This window comes from Talpa occidentalis, unplaced genomic scaffold (genome assembly GCF_014898055.3).
Source record: "Talpa occidentalis isolate TD23 unplaced genomic scaffold, MPIMG_talOcc4v2.1 talOcc4.13, whole genome shotgun sequence".
In the NCBI taxonomy this organism is placed as follows: Eukaryota; Metazoa; Chordata; class Mammalia; order Eulipotyphla; family Talpidae; genus Talpa; species Talpa occidentalis.
Window position 1 is genome coordinate 78200141 of NW_023601322.1, and position 17304 is coordinate 78217444.

Consider the following 17304-nt stretch of genomic DNA (forward strand, 5'->3'; position numbering starts at 1 on the left):
CCCCTAAATCACCTACAGTGCAGTGTTGTAGTCCATTACCTCAATAAAAAAAATAATTAAAATAAAATAAACAGATAAGGAAATGTCCAATCTTATCATATCTCTCTAAGCCCTGAAACTTGTGTTATACAGTAAATTCATGATAAAGTCTGACTTTTTAACAAGACTTGTATACCATGAGATTTTACTCACAGGAAGTGAAAACTCCTTGGAACATCCATCAATATCATCATCAATATTTAAACACACCCATTTCTTCTGTGTCTTAGTTGGCACAGTCTTTAGAGGGAATTTTTTTTTTCTTCTCATTCCCTTCTGCCTACCTTTGATTTTTATTCAGACCTGTTTTATGAGAAGAAGGAAAAGAGAAAGATACTAGTATTTAGTGAGCACCAACTTTAATCACAAGAATTTTCCATCTATTTTTCTGCATCCATAAGGACTCTTTCTCCTGCCTTAATCCAAAAATTCCAGTCTTGCTTCCAGTGAAGTCATTTTTAGTAGAAATTTGTTTTAATGTTACAAAAGCAATTTATTAAGTGCATTGTTTTAAGGTGTTAAAGTCCTCCAGTGACTTAAGGTATCAATCATGTCTTAAAAGCACCTCACCTGTGTGATTTAAAAACATTTTCTATTTTTGATGTAAAAATGTACAGACGTAAATACCTGTTATTTCTTTTCGTTAATCTGTATGCAAAGCTTTATAGGTACTCTCTCTCTCTCTCTCTCTCTCTCTCTCTCCCCCTCTCCCTTCACTCCCTACCTCCTTCTCTTAAAGGACTTGATTAGCCTCTGGGAATAAAGCACAGCTTAAGTAGGCTTGAGAAAACAAGCTACTTTGCTCTTCCAAAAGTTCTTCTCTGACCTTCCCGAACTTACTCATCTGCCACCTCACTGCCCTCACCCCCTGTCCAACTCAGCTCTCCCTGGCTCGTGGCCTATAAACCTTTGTGCTCCGTCCTACACAGGGCAGAGGCAGAGGGAGGGAATCTGGCCTGAGGAATAGAGGAAGAGCCTGCAACTGCTCAGTATGTTTCTGAAGAAATTCCATTGGATTAAACATCTATGGAATGACAGTTACTCAGATGGAACCAGTTAGAATTTATTTAAAGTACTACACGGAGTCTTGAGAAATTAATAGACAATGTCCCTACATACACCCATCTTCACCTTGATACCCCTGTCCTGTGCAGGCAGCCTGTGTCCTTCCAGTGTAGGGGGTCCACTGTCACCTCCCAGACTTGCTGTTCTGAGCAGGTCTCTGTTTCTGAGATTTCCTTCACTCTTCATGTTTTTCCACACCAGTCGGCTTCCTCCTCTATTATTTCATCACACTTTTGCTCAAGAAAGAATGAGAAGATTACCCTTCAAACATGTTTTTGGTAAAAAACAAAACAACAGAAAAACACTTTCAAGTGGGCGGAGTTTTACTCTTTCCCAAAGAGTTAAAAACTCTTGAGAAGCCCTTGAGATAGTTATTTTCTCCTGGGTGGTGTCACACGCACCTGTTCACAGGTGTTCTCCCTTGACCTTCTAATGACAATAACAATTCAAACCTGTTGAGTTCTTTCCTCCTTTAATCCTCACAAATCCTCTCCTACGTGAGGAGAAGGAAACTAAGACACAGGAAGGTTAAGCAGAGCTCTGTCCACAGCAGTCCGACTGACAGCACCCATCTTTTCCCCAAACAAACTTCCTCTGGTGCCAAGCGGACTCTGGAAGTTTGGCCCACAACACTGAATGGGGCTGCAGATGCCTCCCCTTCACCCCAGTGTGCCCTTGCGCCAAACCTCATTTACAGGTGGAGGTAGTGGAAGCAATAATAGCTTATGTAGAACCCACTCGATTGCTACGACCTATTACCTCACTTCACAGGTGAGGGCGCTGAGGCTTAAGTCCCCATAATAAAAGGGGCTGTCCTTGATGCCCAGTTTCTTCTGCATTCCAGGATTTCTCAGAGCCATTCAGGTAAGGTTAGCACTCTGAAGAGCAAGGTACAGAAAGTTGCATTTTCCCAAGTGTGTTTGACCACCAGACCCCTTGAGAGAAGCATAAGGCTGTTATGGGGCAGATACTTGGGACATGCAGTCTTAGCAATCTGATTTGAACAGTTTTTCCAGGAGTTGCATATGAGTGTGCTTATTTTGTTTGTTTTTGTTTTTTTTTTAATTCTAGAAGGAAGCAGCAAATCCAAGGACATGGTGTGTCAGCGCCTGCAGGGGGCCAACAGGTCGGAGAGTCAGAAGAGATGGAGATGGGGCGCATCTGGGTAAGTGACCGAATCTTTTTCAGCCTTGGTTTCTATTGTACAAAATGGGTGTGCTGATGTCTCCCTCGCCGTGTTCTAAGGATGAGAAGTGGCACTTGATCCAGGCTATGCGTGTGGCTGATGGTGGCTGTCATTTGTTACCCTGTTACCTCTTTAAGTGAACAGCAGGTCCTTGGCAAGTTCTTAAAATCAGTGTAGCCCCATTTCTTCCTCTACAAAAGAGGAATTAATGGTTTCCTTCATACGGTTACTGAACTGATACAAAATCCACCCCAAATGACAGGCACTCTGTCGTTTCTCTAAATGTGACATTAACCTGTTGTCCTCCAGCTCACACGGAAATAAACTCTGTTCCACCGCCTGGCCCCGGGCCTGGAGAAGATGCACAGGTTCCCAGGGTAAAAAGGTTTCTAAGAAGGGACTATTTTATCCTCTGGGGAGGAGGAAACTGAGGCACCTCACATTCTCATAGTCTTTCTTTTACCTTCTGTTTGGGCTAATTCCCTCCTCCTGGGTTAATTAAGCTCAGCAATCAAGCCTCACACCGTCTGGTGTGGAGCCAGTGGATTAATTCCGTTTTTAGATTACACAGCACAAAGCACACAGATCAAAGATCCTGCCTGACACCACTCAGAAATGCACTCGCTCCCACACCCTGAAATGTGATGTCTCCTCAGGTGCCAGTTATAGCTGGCCTGATTTGGGACATGCCTGGGGTAGTCAGAGTCCCAATATTCTAATCACTACAGAGTGCCTGGCAACACTCAGAAGAATTAAATTCTGTGGCAAATGCTCGTTGCTTTTTCCCCCCTTTGTTAAAGGACAAGACTATGTATTAGGGGAAACATCACAGATGAGAAACTATGCGCCAAGTTGTGCTGGTATAAACTCAGGCAAGGCTTGGCACAGAGGGTCAGCCCCCTGAGGCCACGCCAGTGGAAACTAGAGTGTTGGCAGCTTCTTTATAACACCGTGTCTCTGCGTTCCCGTGTGGAGTTACATAAACAGAATGTCTGAGCAGTATATCTTTCTAAACTTTCAATCCAAAGCTTAACTTGGAGGTTTTATAGAGACACCTGTACAGAGTCTCCATACAGACAACAGAGTAATATACTGTGGTGAGTTTTTTTTCAGTTTTGCCGTTTAGGAGACCATAGCAACCATTATGATTTGTTTCAGGATCTGAAATAAAATGTGCAAAATTTATGTAAGGTCTTACACATTATCTGACCCCCCAGTAAAAGCCACAAAAATGGTAGCAAAGATTAGGTAGTCATATAATATTGTGACAAACGTTACTGTTCTTCTCTTCAACTTGCTAGATTTCTGAAAGAATTCTGGAAACATTGTTAAAGTCAAAGTGAGCAAGTTCGTTTACTTGGTAGCAGAAAGGAAGTTCATAAGCAAAGGTCACGAGGAAGCTATCTTATTACAAATCATTTCCCATGATACATTTTGCTGGATTTGAATGTTTGTTGATGTTGACACCTAGATATTTTATGTGGACCTGGTGCCCTCTGGTGACAGGGGTGGGGATGACAGGCTCCAGCCATGTGTTGTCTCATTTTTAAAAACTGAAGAAAACAGTTCTTTGTAATTTATCCAACCCTGGGTTTACAGGGAGAGAAGAGAAAATGGAGGTGCTAGAAGGCAGGAAGGTGAGCCCTGGAGGGCATTTGTAACCCAGAAGGCAAATCCTAGCAGGAAACCTTGGTTTTAAAGGTACAGGTTCTTAAATGCTTCTGAGGCTTCCCATTTCTTCCAGATATGAGTAGCCTCCTCTGCCAGGCATCCCTGGGAACCTCACTGGTGTGAGAGCTGAGTGTTTCCAGGCTGCCTCAGATTACTCAAATCTGTTCCCAAAACCACTCAGTTCATCTCGCTTCTGAGACTGGGAAATAGTGAGGCAGGACTCAAACATTCCACAGTCCCTAGCCAGACCAGAACATGGACCACTCGGGAGTAGAGGTCCTTCAAGCCAGCTCTGGGTCAATGACACCATCCGCCAAGTGTCCTCCAATATACACATCTCCCGTCCACAGCCTTTGTTAGTCACCAAAACTGTTCCTCAGCCTGGAGGGTCATCTTGGGTGATGGCACCTGTCTTGATTCCAGGACAAGGACCACACTGTCATTCCCAAGTCTTAATTCTGTCCTCAGTCATTTCTCATTGAGATACTTACAAGTCTCCCAATGGATCCCTCTTTCCTACCACTGTATCTTTTATGCTGTTAGTAGTTTTTATTATTCCTGTTCCAAAAGCCATTTTATTGTGTGGGATGTGATGACCTTATGGAGAACTATTATACAGAAACATGAATAATCCATTTCTCCCATTTCCCCAGAATACTGTGTCTGCTCTTCACTGTGCCCCCCTCCTTCTCACCTGCTTGTGCTCAACATGCTCAGTTTGCTATGTGGAAGTTTGCACATCTTTGGCTGTTTTTCTCCTCTACTTAGTGTCCCCAGAATCCTGATGGCTCCCCCCAAGGTCCGACATCATCTGACAACAGCGCTCCTCACAGCAGTCTTGCTGCACTTGCTTACACATCTGTGTCTACCATGCCCTCCAGAGCAAAACTAGGCCTATTCTTTCATCTGCCCCAGAATTCCCTGGCATGTAGCCGCATACACATTCCACCTCACCAATAACATGCATTTTGGAAGAATTGTGGAAAGAGCTCGTAATTTGATACCTCATAGGATAGGGTTGGAGCCTTCAACCTCTTATTACCTGTGTGACCTTGGCAAACAATTAACTTTAAGTCTTAGTTTTTCATTTGTTAATATAGAAAGTAGTACCTTCCATGCACAGTGAGGGATTAGGTGATGTATATAAAGTGCCCTGGAACTGTTAGAGGATAACTCCAATGTGAAATGGGTCCCTGACTATGGGTCCTTACCCGCGTTCTTAAAAGGGGCTTACAATGAGACTGAACTGCAGGCACACTCAAAAAGGCAAATAAAGGCTTATTTATAAAAAGGGGAAACGAAATGAATAACTCAGGGAGAAAGAGAGAAATTGGTGAATGTGTCCTACCATTTCTGCTGAGCTGGAATCCCAATAGCATGCTGAAAGCTCGCAAAAAACCAAAGGACCCCCAAGGCCCACATGTCTGGTCATAGCCCAGACCTGGCTGCTTAACTCCACCCTCAGTTCCCAGCAGTCCTCCCTTTGGTGGTGATGGCATTATGGGATTTGTAGTCTTTGGTGTCTTGGACCTCTTTGGTCTGGGGTGGCAGTGGGTCCATAAAACCTATTAATGGAGATTTTCAGGACATCCTTTCCCCCCAACAGAACTAGGCATGCATTTGAAGTCCTATCTGTCCATACATGTAATTCATAGTCTACTATATTTGGTATTTTATCTTCCTGTTTTGATAGTGGAATTGCAGAAAACACAGCTGGTATCTCTCTAACCTCATGCTGAATATACATTTTTCTATCACAATTCCATGCATATTTTCACTTATACTTGGCATAGACTGATTTTTTTTTTTTTTACTGTTAAAATGGAAGTTTATTCAAGAGGCAATTATTACTTCATGAAAATATTTTTCTCCCATTCCTTAGTGGCATACTAAGAGACAGGGGAGCAATGTTTTTACTCGTGGGCAATTGGATCATTTTTATCCCCTCTCACCTCCTGTGTATCCTCAGAGGCCAAGTCAGCTGAAAAAATAATAAAATCACATAAGCAGACTTCTACTTCATCTTGTCTCAGAAACTCCTGCTGGCAACATGGTGTGTTCTGAAAAAGACAGACTCCAGTTCCCCCTAATTTAATGCCCTCCTTTTGATAGCATCAGATTCACAAAACATTGCCTGGGTGGCTGACTGTCTCTGTGTCTTAAGACTGAAGCAAGGCACAGGGGGTCCAGGAAGGAGACCTTAGTTGCCAAGTCCCTGCTGACAAGAACACTTGCCTACACCCTTTTAAAGCATTTAACATAGGCAAAGAATCAGGGGAAAAAGAACCAACATGCCAGCAAGCCATTACGCAAATCTGTGGTATTAAGTTTTGCTCCGTGAATGTTCTTTCCATGACAAACCCTGTTAATTGGTGCTTCGGCTTGAAAACTATTTCAGTTTTATGTTACAGGAGAGAATTAAGAAGCTAATTGTGTTTGTTAGAAACACTTGACTTTTTTTCTTACCCCTTGTTTTCATGTGAAATAGTTAATGATAAGAAGTGAAGTTAGAGAAGTTTTAGGCTATTGTCTTCCATGAAGTGTTGAGATTTGTGCTGCATATACCAACTCATGTTTACACTATTTGGGGAAAAGCATGGATGAAATGAGCACAACAGGAAGATAAAAAGATCACAGTCAATCTAAATGAGGAATTCACTCTGATCTCAGTATCAGATACATAACAATCCAGGTTAAGGAGCTGCCCATGCAGTTGTAACACTAATCAGATCTCAGATTCAGTTGATATAAACCCAAACCTTGGGGCCACACCGCATAGAGCCATAGCAGGATAGTCTTGATGATAGCTGTCTGGGGGATTTCTTAAAATACTGTTGTTGTTGTTGTTGTTAGTTGGTTTTTTTTGGGTTTTTTTGTTTTTGAGGTAATGTTAAGCTCTCTATATGGTTTGGAGGTATAGGCTCGCACCTCTTCGGGTGTGTATTACCACACCACCACTAAGGCACCCAGAGTGCTCCACCATAGGCACATTGGACCCAGTTCCTCTTTGCTTCATGCCTCCCCCCCACCCCCCGGCCTGGTAGCTTCAATTCTACAGTAAAATTTCTAGGATTTATTTTGGCTTAGTTTTTTCTTTGTCCTTTATTTTGCTTCTCTATATTCCAATTATGAGTGAGAGCATCTTGTATTTTTCTTTTTCCTTCTTATTTCACTTAGCATAATTCCTTCCAGTTCCATGAAGATTTTGCAGTTGGCAAGAGTTCATCTTTTTTTACGGCTGAGTAGAATTCAATTGTGTTTACAACACATCTTCTTCATCTCCTCATCTATCTTTGGGCACTTAGGTGTTTCCATAACTTGGTTATTGTAAATAGTGCTGCATTGAACACAAGAGTGCAAATATCCCTCTGAATTGGTGTTTCTACATTCCTTGGGTTGATACCTAGCATTTGGAATTGCTGGATTATATGGTAGATTGGTTTTTAATATATTGAGAAATTGAACCGTGCTACATTCCCACCAATAGTGTATAAATGTGGCCTTTTTTCCATATCCTCATCAACACTTGTTTCTAGTCTTTTTTAAATATGGGTCATTCTCACTGGAGTAAGAATGCATGTCATTGTGGGCTTGATTTGCATTTTAATTTGATTTGCTAAGATGATGAGCATTTATTCATGTGATTGTTGTCCATCTGTATGTTGTCTTTGGAGAAATGTCTGTTTAGCTCATCTGCCCATTTTTTCGTTGTTTTCTTTCTATGAGTTTTTTTTTTAAAGATTTTTTTATTATTTTATACGAGAACCGGGGTACAGGCCAGATGCATGGGAGGGTGAGAGGATTCACCAGAGACAGAGTGGGGAATAGAACAGGTAGACTGACAAAATACACTGCCGAGGGCAGCAGCGGGCGAGGCTGGAGAGGTCTGCTGCGCCATGTGGGACCCTCGCTGGCTGGTTGGGATCGAACCAGCGCTGCAGAGGCTGCGGACAGCTTCACAGTGCAGTGCTCAACCGCCTGCACCACCAGGGAAGGCCCGAGTTTTTTTTATTTTTTTAAAGATTTATTTATGCATATAAGAGTTGGGGTTCAGGCCAGAGGTGCAGGGGGTGAGAAGATTCACCAGACACAGAGTGGGGAGTAGAACAGGCAGATTGACTGAAATACACTGCTGAGGGGAGTAGCGCGAGACAGTCAGACCCACCATGTGGGTCAGCTCCCTGCAGTAGCTGCGGATTGCTTCATGGTGCTGACGCTGAACCCCTTACGCCACCAGAGAGGCCCCTATATGAGTTTTGTTTTTTTTTTTTTTTAAATAGAGGCATGTTTTATTTATTTATTTGTTTGTTTGTTCTGTTTATACATGCACTGGGTACAGTCAGAAGCGCGGGAGGGTGAGAGAATTCACCAGAGCCAGAGCGGGGAGCAGAGCAGGCAGAAGGACCGAAGTACACTGCTGAGGGGAGCAGCGGGCGGCAGGAGAGGTCTGCGCGCCATGTGGGACCCTCCTCCGGTGGCCGGGGAGCAGCCAGGGATCGAACCGGCGCCGCAGAGGCCGCAGTCAGCATCGCAACCCAGCGCTCAACCACTGCGCCACCGGGGAGGCCCTCCTATATGAGTTCTTGATAGATCTTGTTATTAGCACTTTGTCAGATGTATGAAGAGCATATATTTTCTCCCATTCAGTATAGTGTCTTTTCAGTTTAGACATAGTTTCTTTCACTGTGCAGAAACTTTAGTTTGGTATAGTCCCATTTGTTTGTTTTTGCTTTTATTTGACAACGCTCTGGGGAGTGGATGTGTGGCTTTGAACAGGCTATAACTTCCTGTCACATCCAAACTGGGAGCCAAAGCCTAGATGTTCTCTTGTATTTTCTTTGGTTAGGTTTTAAGATTTGGGTAATTTGACAGAAAAATCCAGGCATTTGCCTCCTCGGGGTAAAAACAGTGATCTCACCAGGCCATTCCACATCCCCCATGGCAACCATCTGCTGAAACTGGGAGCCTCTGTCTTGCGTGAGGGGCTGTTACTCCTATCTCACCTTTGCTGCCTGCCTGACCCTCCCAAGCATTTGACCTTGCGTATAGTGGCGATGCTTTTATATATATATATATATATATATATATATATATATATATATATATATATATATATAAAATAGAGGCTAGACATGCCAACTTTAAGGTGTTGGCAGGATCAATTTCTTAGAGGCCTCTCCCTTTGGCTTGCAGACAGCTTTTTCCTCCCGTGTCCTCCATGGTCTTCTCTTTGTGTGTCCTAACCTCATTTATAAGGACACCTGTCATATTGAATTAGAGCCCATCCTAATGCCCTCATTTTAATTTAATGATGTTTTAAGGACATTTCCAAATGTTCTGAGGTACAAACAAGGGTCAGAGCTCCAACATAGAAATTTGGGAGGAGGACACAATCCAGCACTTAACAGTTTCTGAAGATTGTGAATAAGTGGCACGTATTCTGTTATGATCCTCATTTCTGGAACAATTAGCTTAAGCAGAATTGATAAACGGGTAGATACTGTGTTTGTAGCCCAGAAGTATTACTAGTTCATAAAGCTAAGTAACAGCACCTTAAGTGCAAAATCGCAAACACAGGTGAGAACTGGAAGCCCTGGAATACTCTGCTGGCTTCCCATTCAGCCTGTGTTCTCCTTTTTGGCTTAGATGAGACCCCTGCTCACTCTTAGAAGTATTTATTCTCCCTGATCATTCTGTATTTTATTCTTTTTCCATAACCCTTTACTACCCCTCTTTCCATCAATGTGATTCTCCATTTTTTAGTGAGACAATTTGCATATCACATACTAGTTTCCAGTGTACAGAATAATGGTTCAATATTTATATATGTTGATCTCTGTGATATATGCATATATTCACATATATGATCTCCATAACAAGTCTAGTTAACATATGTGGTAGTCATATGTGGTCACAAAATCATTCTCTCCTGATTGTGTGTGTGTGTGTGTATACATACCCACTACAACTTTATCCTTTCATCCCTTCATGTATACTTAGGTGTCTTTCATGTGTTAGTTATTTTAAGTACTGTACTATGAACACCAGGTTGCAGGTGTCATTTTGAGTTAGTGTTTTCATTTCCTTCAGATAAATACCCAGAAGTGGAATTACTGGATCAAGTGGCATTTCTTATTTTCATCTTTTAAAGAAACTCTGTACTTGATTTGCACATGTCCAACCATCTGCATTTCTAGCACAGTGCACAAGGGTTCCTTTTTCTCTGCTAAATTGCTAACAGTTAATTCTTGTCTTTGTTGTTATTATTTCTTTTATTTATTGTCTTTTTGATAGCCATTCTAAAAACTGTGGAGTGATGTCTCATTGTGGTTTTGAATTGCATTTCCCTGATGATCAATGATGTTGAGCACCTTATGTACCTGTTGACTGGCATTAGGAAAAATGTTCAGATCCTCTGGCCATTTTTTTTTTGATATTTTATATAATTTTTACATCATTTTTCATTTTTGCACAATGTAAGCATTTTCATCTTGGTTATAATCCACATTCAATTGCACCACCCTTATTTTGACCCTAATCCCTCCTCTTCCTGCCCCCCTCTCCACTGTAGTGTGTCTCTGGTTTATAGTTGCTTGTTGATTTTGATTTTTTTCTTTATTATAGTTAGTCTTTTTCCTGGTCCCTTATTTAGGTTTTCTAAATTCCTGCTATGAGTGAGACCACTGGTATTTTTCTTTTTCTTTCTGGCTTATTTTGCTGAGCATGATCCCTTCCAGCTCCATCCATGTTGCTGCAAATTGCATGTGTTTATCTTTTTTGATTGCTGAGTAATATTCCACTGTATATATATATATATATATATATATATATATATATATATATATATATATCACATCTTCTTGATCCAGTCATCTATTTTGGGGCATTTGGGTTGTCTCCAAAGCTTAGCTATTGTAAACAGTGCTGCTATAAACATAGGGGTGCAGGTGCCCTTTTGAATTAATGTTTCTGCGTCATTTGGGTAAATACCTAGGAGTGGAATTGCTGGATCCTATGGAAGCTCTATGTTTAGTAGGTCAAGAAATCTCCACACAGCTCTCCATAGTGGTTGGACCAGTTTGCACTCCCACCAGCAATGCAGGAGGGTTCCTTTTTCTCCACATCCTCACCAACATTTGTTGTTGCTAGTTTTTTAATATGTGCCATTCTCATTTGTGTGAGATGGTATCTCATTGTAGTTTTGATTTGCATTTCCCTGATTACAAGTGATGTTGAGCATTGTTTCATATGCCTGTTGGCCATTTGTATTTCCTCTTTGGAGAAGATTTTTTAGCTCTTCTGCCCATTTTTTGACTGGGTTATTTTCTTTGTTTTTGTTGAGTCTCATCAGCTCTTTGTAGATTTTTGTGATCAGTCCTTTATCATTAGTGTTGTGTGCAAAAATGTTCCCCCAGTCGGTGGGGTTTCTCTTTGTTTTAGTTATTGTCTCTTTTGCTGTGCAGAAGCTCTTTAATTTGATGTAGTCCCAGCTGTTTATCTTTGCCTTCGCTATCACTGCTTTGGGTGATGTGCCTGTAAAGATGTCTTTGAGGTACATGTTATGAAGTGTTTCGCCTATATTTCCTTCTATGTATTTTATGGTTTCAGGTCTTATGTGTACTTCCTTTAATCCACTTTGAGTTGGTTTTTGTGCATGGTGTGAGGTAGTAGTCAAGTTTCATTCTTTTGCATGCAGCGACCCAGTTTTCCCAGCACCATTTATTGAACAAAGTTTCTTTGGTCCAGTGCATATTCTTTGCTCCTTTGTCAAAGATTAGTTGACCGTAAATTCTGTGAGTTTATTTCTGGATTTTCTATTCGATTCCATTGGTCTATGTGTCTGTTCCTGTTCCAATACCATGCAGTTTTGATTATTATGGCTTTGTAGTATAGTTTGAAATCTGGGCATGTGATGCCTCCATTCCTTTTTTTTTTTTTTTTCAGGAGGGCTTTGGCTAGTCGGGATTTTTGGTGGCTCCATATGAATTTCATCAGGATTTGTTCTATTTCTTTGAAGAATGTCATTGAAATTTTGATTGGAATAGCATTGAATCTGTATATTGCTTTTGGTAGGATTGCCATTTTGATAATATTAATTCTTCCAATCCATAAGCAGGGGATGTCTTTCCATTTCTTTGTGTCTTCTTCTATTTCTTTTAACAGTGTTTTATAGTTTTCTTTGTATAGGTCCTTTACCTCTTTTGTTAGGTTTATTCCCAAGTATTTTATTTATTTATTTTTTTTTGTTTCAATGATTTTCTTGATTTCTTCTTCTGATTTATTGTTTGTGTATAGGAAGGCTACTGACTTTTGCGTGTTGATTTTGTATCCTGCCACTTTACTGAACTGATTGATTAGTTGAATTAGTTTTTCTGTGGAGTTTTTAGGGTCCTCTATGTATATTATCATATCATCTGTGAATAGCGATAGTTTGACTTCTTCCTTGCCTATTTGGATTCCTTGTATGAGTTTCTCATCTTATTGCTCTGATTAGGACATCCAGTATTCTATTAAAAAGCAGTGGTGAGAGTGGACATCCTTGTCTTGTTCCAGTTCTTAATGGAAATGCTTTCAGCTTTTTACCATTGAGAATGATATTGGCTGTGGGCTTGTCATATATGGCCTTGATGTTGAGGTATGTTCCTTGTATCCCGAGAATTTCAAGGGCCTTTATCATAAATGGGTGTTGTACCTTGTCAAAAGCTTTCTCAGCACCTATGGATATTATCATATGGTTTTTATATTTCTTTTTGGTGATGTGTTGGATTACATTGATTGATTTTCACATGTTGAACCATGCTTGTGTCCCTGGAATGAATCCTACTTGGTCATGGTGAATTATCTTATGGATACATTGTTGGATTCTGATATCTAAAATTCTATTGAGGATTTTTACATCAGTGTTCATTAGAGAGATTGGCCTGTAGTTTTCTTTTTTTGTGTTGTCCTTGTTCGGTTTTGGTATTAGTGTAATGTTGGCTTCATAGAACGTGTTTGGTATTATCCCTTCCTTCTCAATTTTTTAAAAGAATTTGTGAAGGGTAAGTACTAATTCGTTTCTGAATGTTTGGTAGAATTCATTTGTGGGCCATTTTTTAATTGAATTGTTTGGGTCATGGTTTTTTGGTTTGGGTTTTTGTTTTGTTTTTGTTTTTTGCTGTTAAACTGTATGAATTCTTTATATATTTTGGACATTAAACCTTTTTAGATAGATGGTTGGCAAATATTTTCTCTCAGTAGGCTGCCTTTTCATTTTATTTATAATCTCCTTTGCTAATTTCTGTTGATATATTTCTGTTGATATATTTGTTTCTGCTTTCGTGCCTTTACTTTTTCTTTCTTTGTACAAAGTCTTTATTTTTTTAATTATTTATTTTTTACATCATTGTTCATTTTTAAATAATATTTACTTCCCCAGCCCCCCCATGTGTAGTCCCCATAGAATTTCCTTCACCAGTGCACCATCACCCATGCACCATCATCCCCTGTGCACCATCATCCTCTGTGCTCCTTCTTCCCTTCCTCTGATCCCTCTCCCTCCTCCTTTTGACATGAAATCCAAAAATCATCACCAAGACAGTGTCAGGGAGCTTACCACATATGATTTCTTCTAGGAGTTTTATGGTTTCACATCTTAACATACCATTTCTGTGTGGACACTCAAAAATGTATTGTCCACCACATGCTGGCACTCAAGAGTGTGCAGAAGGAAACTAAGACATGGTCTCCTTATCTCAAATGTCTAATTCATAGTTCTGACTATAAACAAGTTACAAATGGGCACTTACTCTACTTCCTATAAGCATAATTCTAACACTTAGTAGTTGAGACACATCTTAGGCAGCAAATACATAGTAAATGTTAGATACCCTGTAACTTGAACCAACTAGGTAGTTGTGTAATAAGCTCTACAACTAGGGCTACTTGGGAGTCATGTGTAATATGTTCCATAAAAATAACATACTTCAGGAGACTACTTTTACAAAAACACAGTAACAATGGGTATTTCAAAATGAGAATTAAAAATTTTAATGACTGCATTGGTGCACTAGAGCACGTTTAAGGAGTTCGACATAAGACATACCCTTTCTCTGAGTAACATCACTTTTGTGTGCAAGTGATCTTGGACACACACCCCTTTGAGCAGACCAATTCTATCAGGTAAGTAGACTTGAAATTAGATATATTTAAGTAGGTGCCTATGTGAAACCATCTGGATTGTGGTTTTGGCATTGCAATGCTTGCCTATTCCAATTTTTCAAATGACATTTAAACCTTTTATATATTTTTTTAATTTTAAATATATAGTTGACATAAAAGAAAGAGTAAATGATTTTGGCTTTGTGAAAATTTCTTTAAATTTTTTCTTGGCTGACATTTAAGTGGGTATTTTTTTATGGCTAAGTAGTATTCTCTCTCTCTCTCTCTCTCTCTCTCTCTCTCTCTGTGTGTGTGTGTGTGTCTCTGTATGTGTGTATACCATTTTTTTTTTTTCTTCTGTCATTGGGCACTTATATTGTTTCCACATCTTGGCTATTGCGAATAGTGCTGTATTGGATATAGGGCTTCATATGTCTTTTCAAGCTAGTGTTTTCATAATCTGAGTAAATAGCCAAAGTGGGATTGTTGTATTACATGGTACTATTTTTTTTTAATTTCACAAAGGGTCTTTATTGCTCTTTTATGTATGTATGTTTGAGTATAAATGTATATTTTGAACTGTTTTTTAAATGATTTAGCTGAATTGTTTAAACCGAACTCTTTAAAATATTATTCAGTTTAAATGTCATTCTGAAAAAAAGTCATTCTGAAAGGTATAAAGTGAAATCTAATTGTGATTTTGATTTGCATTTCTTCACTAAGTGATGTAGAACATCTCATGTGTCTACATATCTGTTTTGGTGAAAAGTCTATTTAGATCCTCTGCCCATTTTTTGATTGGGTTATATATTTTTTGTTGTTGAGTTGCATGAGTTGTTTATACATTTTGGATATTAACCCCGTATCTGATAAATGATTTGCAAATATGTTCTCCCATTCAGTAAGCTATGCTTCATTTTACAGATGATTTATTTCACTGAGAGGAAGCTTTTAAATTTGAGGTAGTCCCATTTGTTTTATATTCTCTTTTGTTTCTCTTGCTGTTGGAGATGGATCACAAAGATGACACTAAGACCAATGCTCCGTACTTTCCTCATAATACTGCTTTTGCTTTTTCTTTACTATGTTTTTATGGTTTCGGTCTTACATCGTAGTCTATCATCAATTTTGGGTTGATTTTAGTATACAGTATAAGATAGTGATCTAATTTCATTCTTGTACATGTGGCTGTCTACCATTTTATATTGAAGAGGCTTTACTTCTCCATCGTGTGCTCTTGATTTTTGTCATAAATTACTTCTCTGTATATGTGTGATTTTTATTTCCGGACTTTCAATTCTATTCTATTGATTTGCCTGCATGGTTTTATTCCAACATGAAAATGTTTTTATAATTACTGTAGCTTTGTAGTACAATTTGAAGTCAGGGAGCATGATACCCCCATTTTTGTTGTTTTTCTCAGGACTTTGACTATTTGAGATCTTTTGTGTTCTGTACAATTTTTCAGATTTTTCTGGTTTTGTAAAGAATGCCACTGGGACCTTAGTTAGGGTTCTGTTGCATCTGTGTGTTGCTTAATGTAGTATGGTCATTTGACAATATTCTTGCAACCCCTGAGCATGGAATGTCTGTTTCCTTATGACATCTTCAATTTCTTTCAACAGCATTTTATAGTTTTCAATATAAAGATCCTAACTTCCTTGGTTAAATTTATTCCTAGGTATTTTATACTTTTTGTTCCAATAATGGGTGGTATTGTTTTCCTCATCTCTCTCAATTCATTTTGTATAGAAATGCAACAGACTTTTGTATACTGATTTTGTAGGCTGCAACTTTATTGTATTCATTTATTTTTTGATCATTTCTTAGTTGAATAGTTAGGGTTTCCTATGTATAATATCATGTCATCTGCTTACAGAGACAGTTTTACTGTTATATCTTCCTGATACAGTGCCCCCTGTATAATTATAAAAGGTCCATCTTTGATTTTTCTTGTGGCCTTTGTTTTGAAATCTGTTTTGACTGATGAATATAGCAGTGCCAGCTATCTTTTTAGCTTTATTTGCATGGAATATTATTTTCATCCTTTCACTTTCAGTCTGTGAGTGTCCTTATCCCTGAAGTAAGTCTTTTGTAGGCAGTATATGGTTGGATCTTTCTCTTTTTTTGTCCACCCAGTCACTGCTCTTTCTCCTGATGAGTTTAGTCCATTTACATTCAAGATGATAATTAATATGTATGTATTCATTGCCTTTTTGCTAGTTAATTAAGGGTTGTATTCAAAATTCTCCCCCTTTAAGTTTGATATTTATTTTTAGTGCTGTTTGTTTCTCTTTATTCATCTTTTCTTGTTTTTACTATGTGGCTCTCCTTTGTGGCTACAGCAAGGTTCAGAAATACCACGTTATGGTTATATTGATCTGCATTGAACGACTAGCTAATCATATTTGAACACATTCCTAAACTGCATTTACCCCTCCCAACCACAAGTTATGTTTTTGGTGTCTCATTTACATATTTATGTCACATATTTCCCTCAAGTACATCTGTAATAAATTGATAGCAACTTATATTTGAATATTTGAACACCTTCCAAAATTGAACATTTTTTCCTTCCCCACCCCCAAATTTTATATTTTGGGTTTTTTTTGTTTCTTAATGTGGGCCTGTACTGCTCGATACTTTGCTCTTAATACTGCTTTTTCTGTATCCTGTACATTTAGTAAGGTGTGTCCTCATTATCATTTAATTTCTTCTCTGATTTTCTCATTGATCAAATGGTCTTTCATGGGTGGTACTGTGTTGTTCAGTCTTCGTGTAATGGGGGATCTCTGCTTTCTTTTCATAGTTGATTTCTAGTTTGATGGCTTCAGGGTCAGAGAAGATACTTGGAATGATTTCGATCTTCATGTACTTGTTAATGTTTGTCTTGTGACCCAGTATGAGGGTGATCCTGAAGAGGATGTGTGTGTACTTGAGAAAAATGTATATTTGGTTGTTTGCATGTGAAGTGTCGTCTAAATGTCTATTAGACCCATATGGTCCTGATATTTATTTAGGGCTATTAAGTCCTTGTTTATTTTCGGTCTCATTGATCTGTCCATTGGTGAGAGTGGGGTAGTTTTATATTTTTGATGTCTCATCTTACATCTTGATGCTACACAATACCCTTGACAAATTGTTGTATATTCAGAAAATTTGTCCTACTCTTACATTTTAGTCTTCCCTCTGCTTTATAGGTG

General features: G+C 39.1%; 1 long non-coding RNA gene across 1 annotated transcript in view; it reads left to right on the forward strand.

Annotated features, from left to right (window-relative positions):
• LOC119243522 (uncharacterized) overlaps positions 1 to 17304 on the forward strand; it is an 83529-nt gene that overhangs the window by 29628 nt on the left and 36597 nt on the right. The window contains exon 5 of the long non-coding RNA XR_005124736.2: positions 2176 to 2269. This is a non-coding gene — a long non-coding RNA (uncharacterized LOC119243522). The remainder of the gene's footprint in view (positions 1 to 2175; positions 2270 to 17304) is intronic.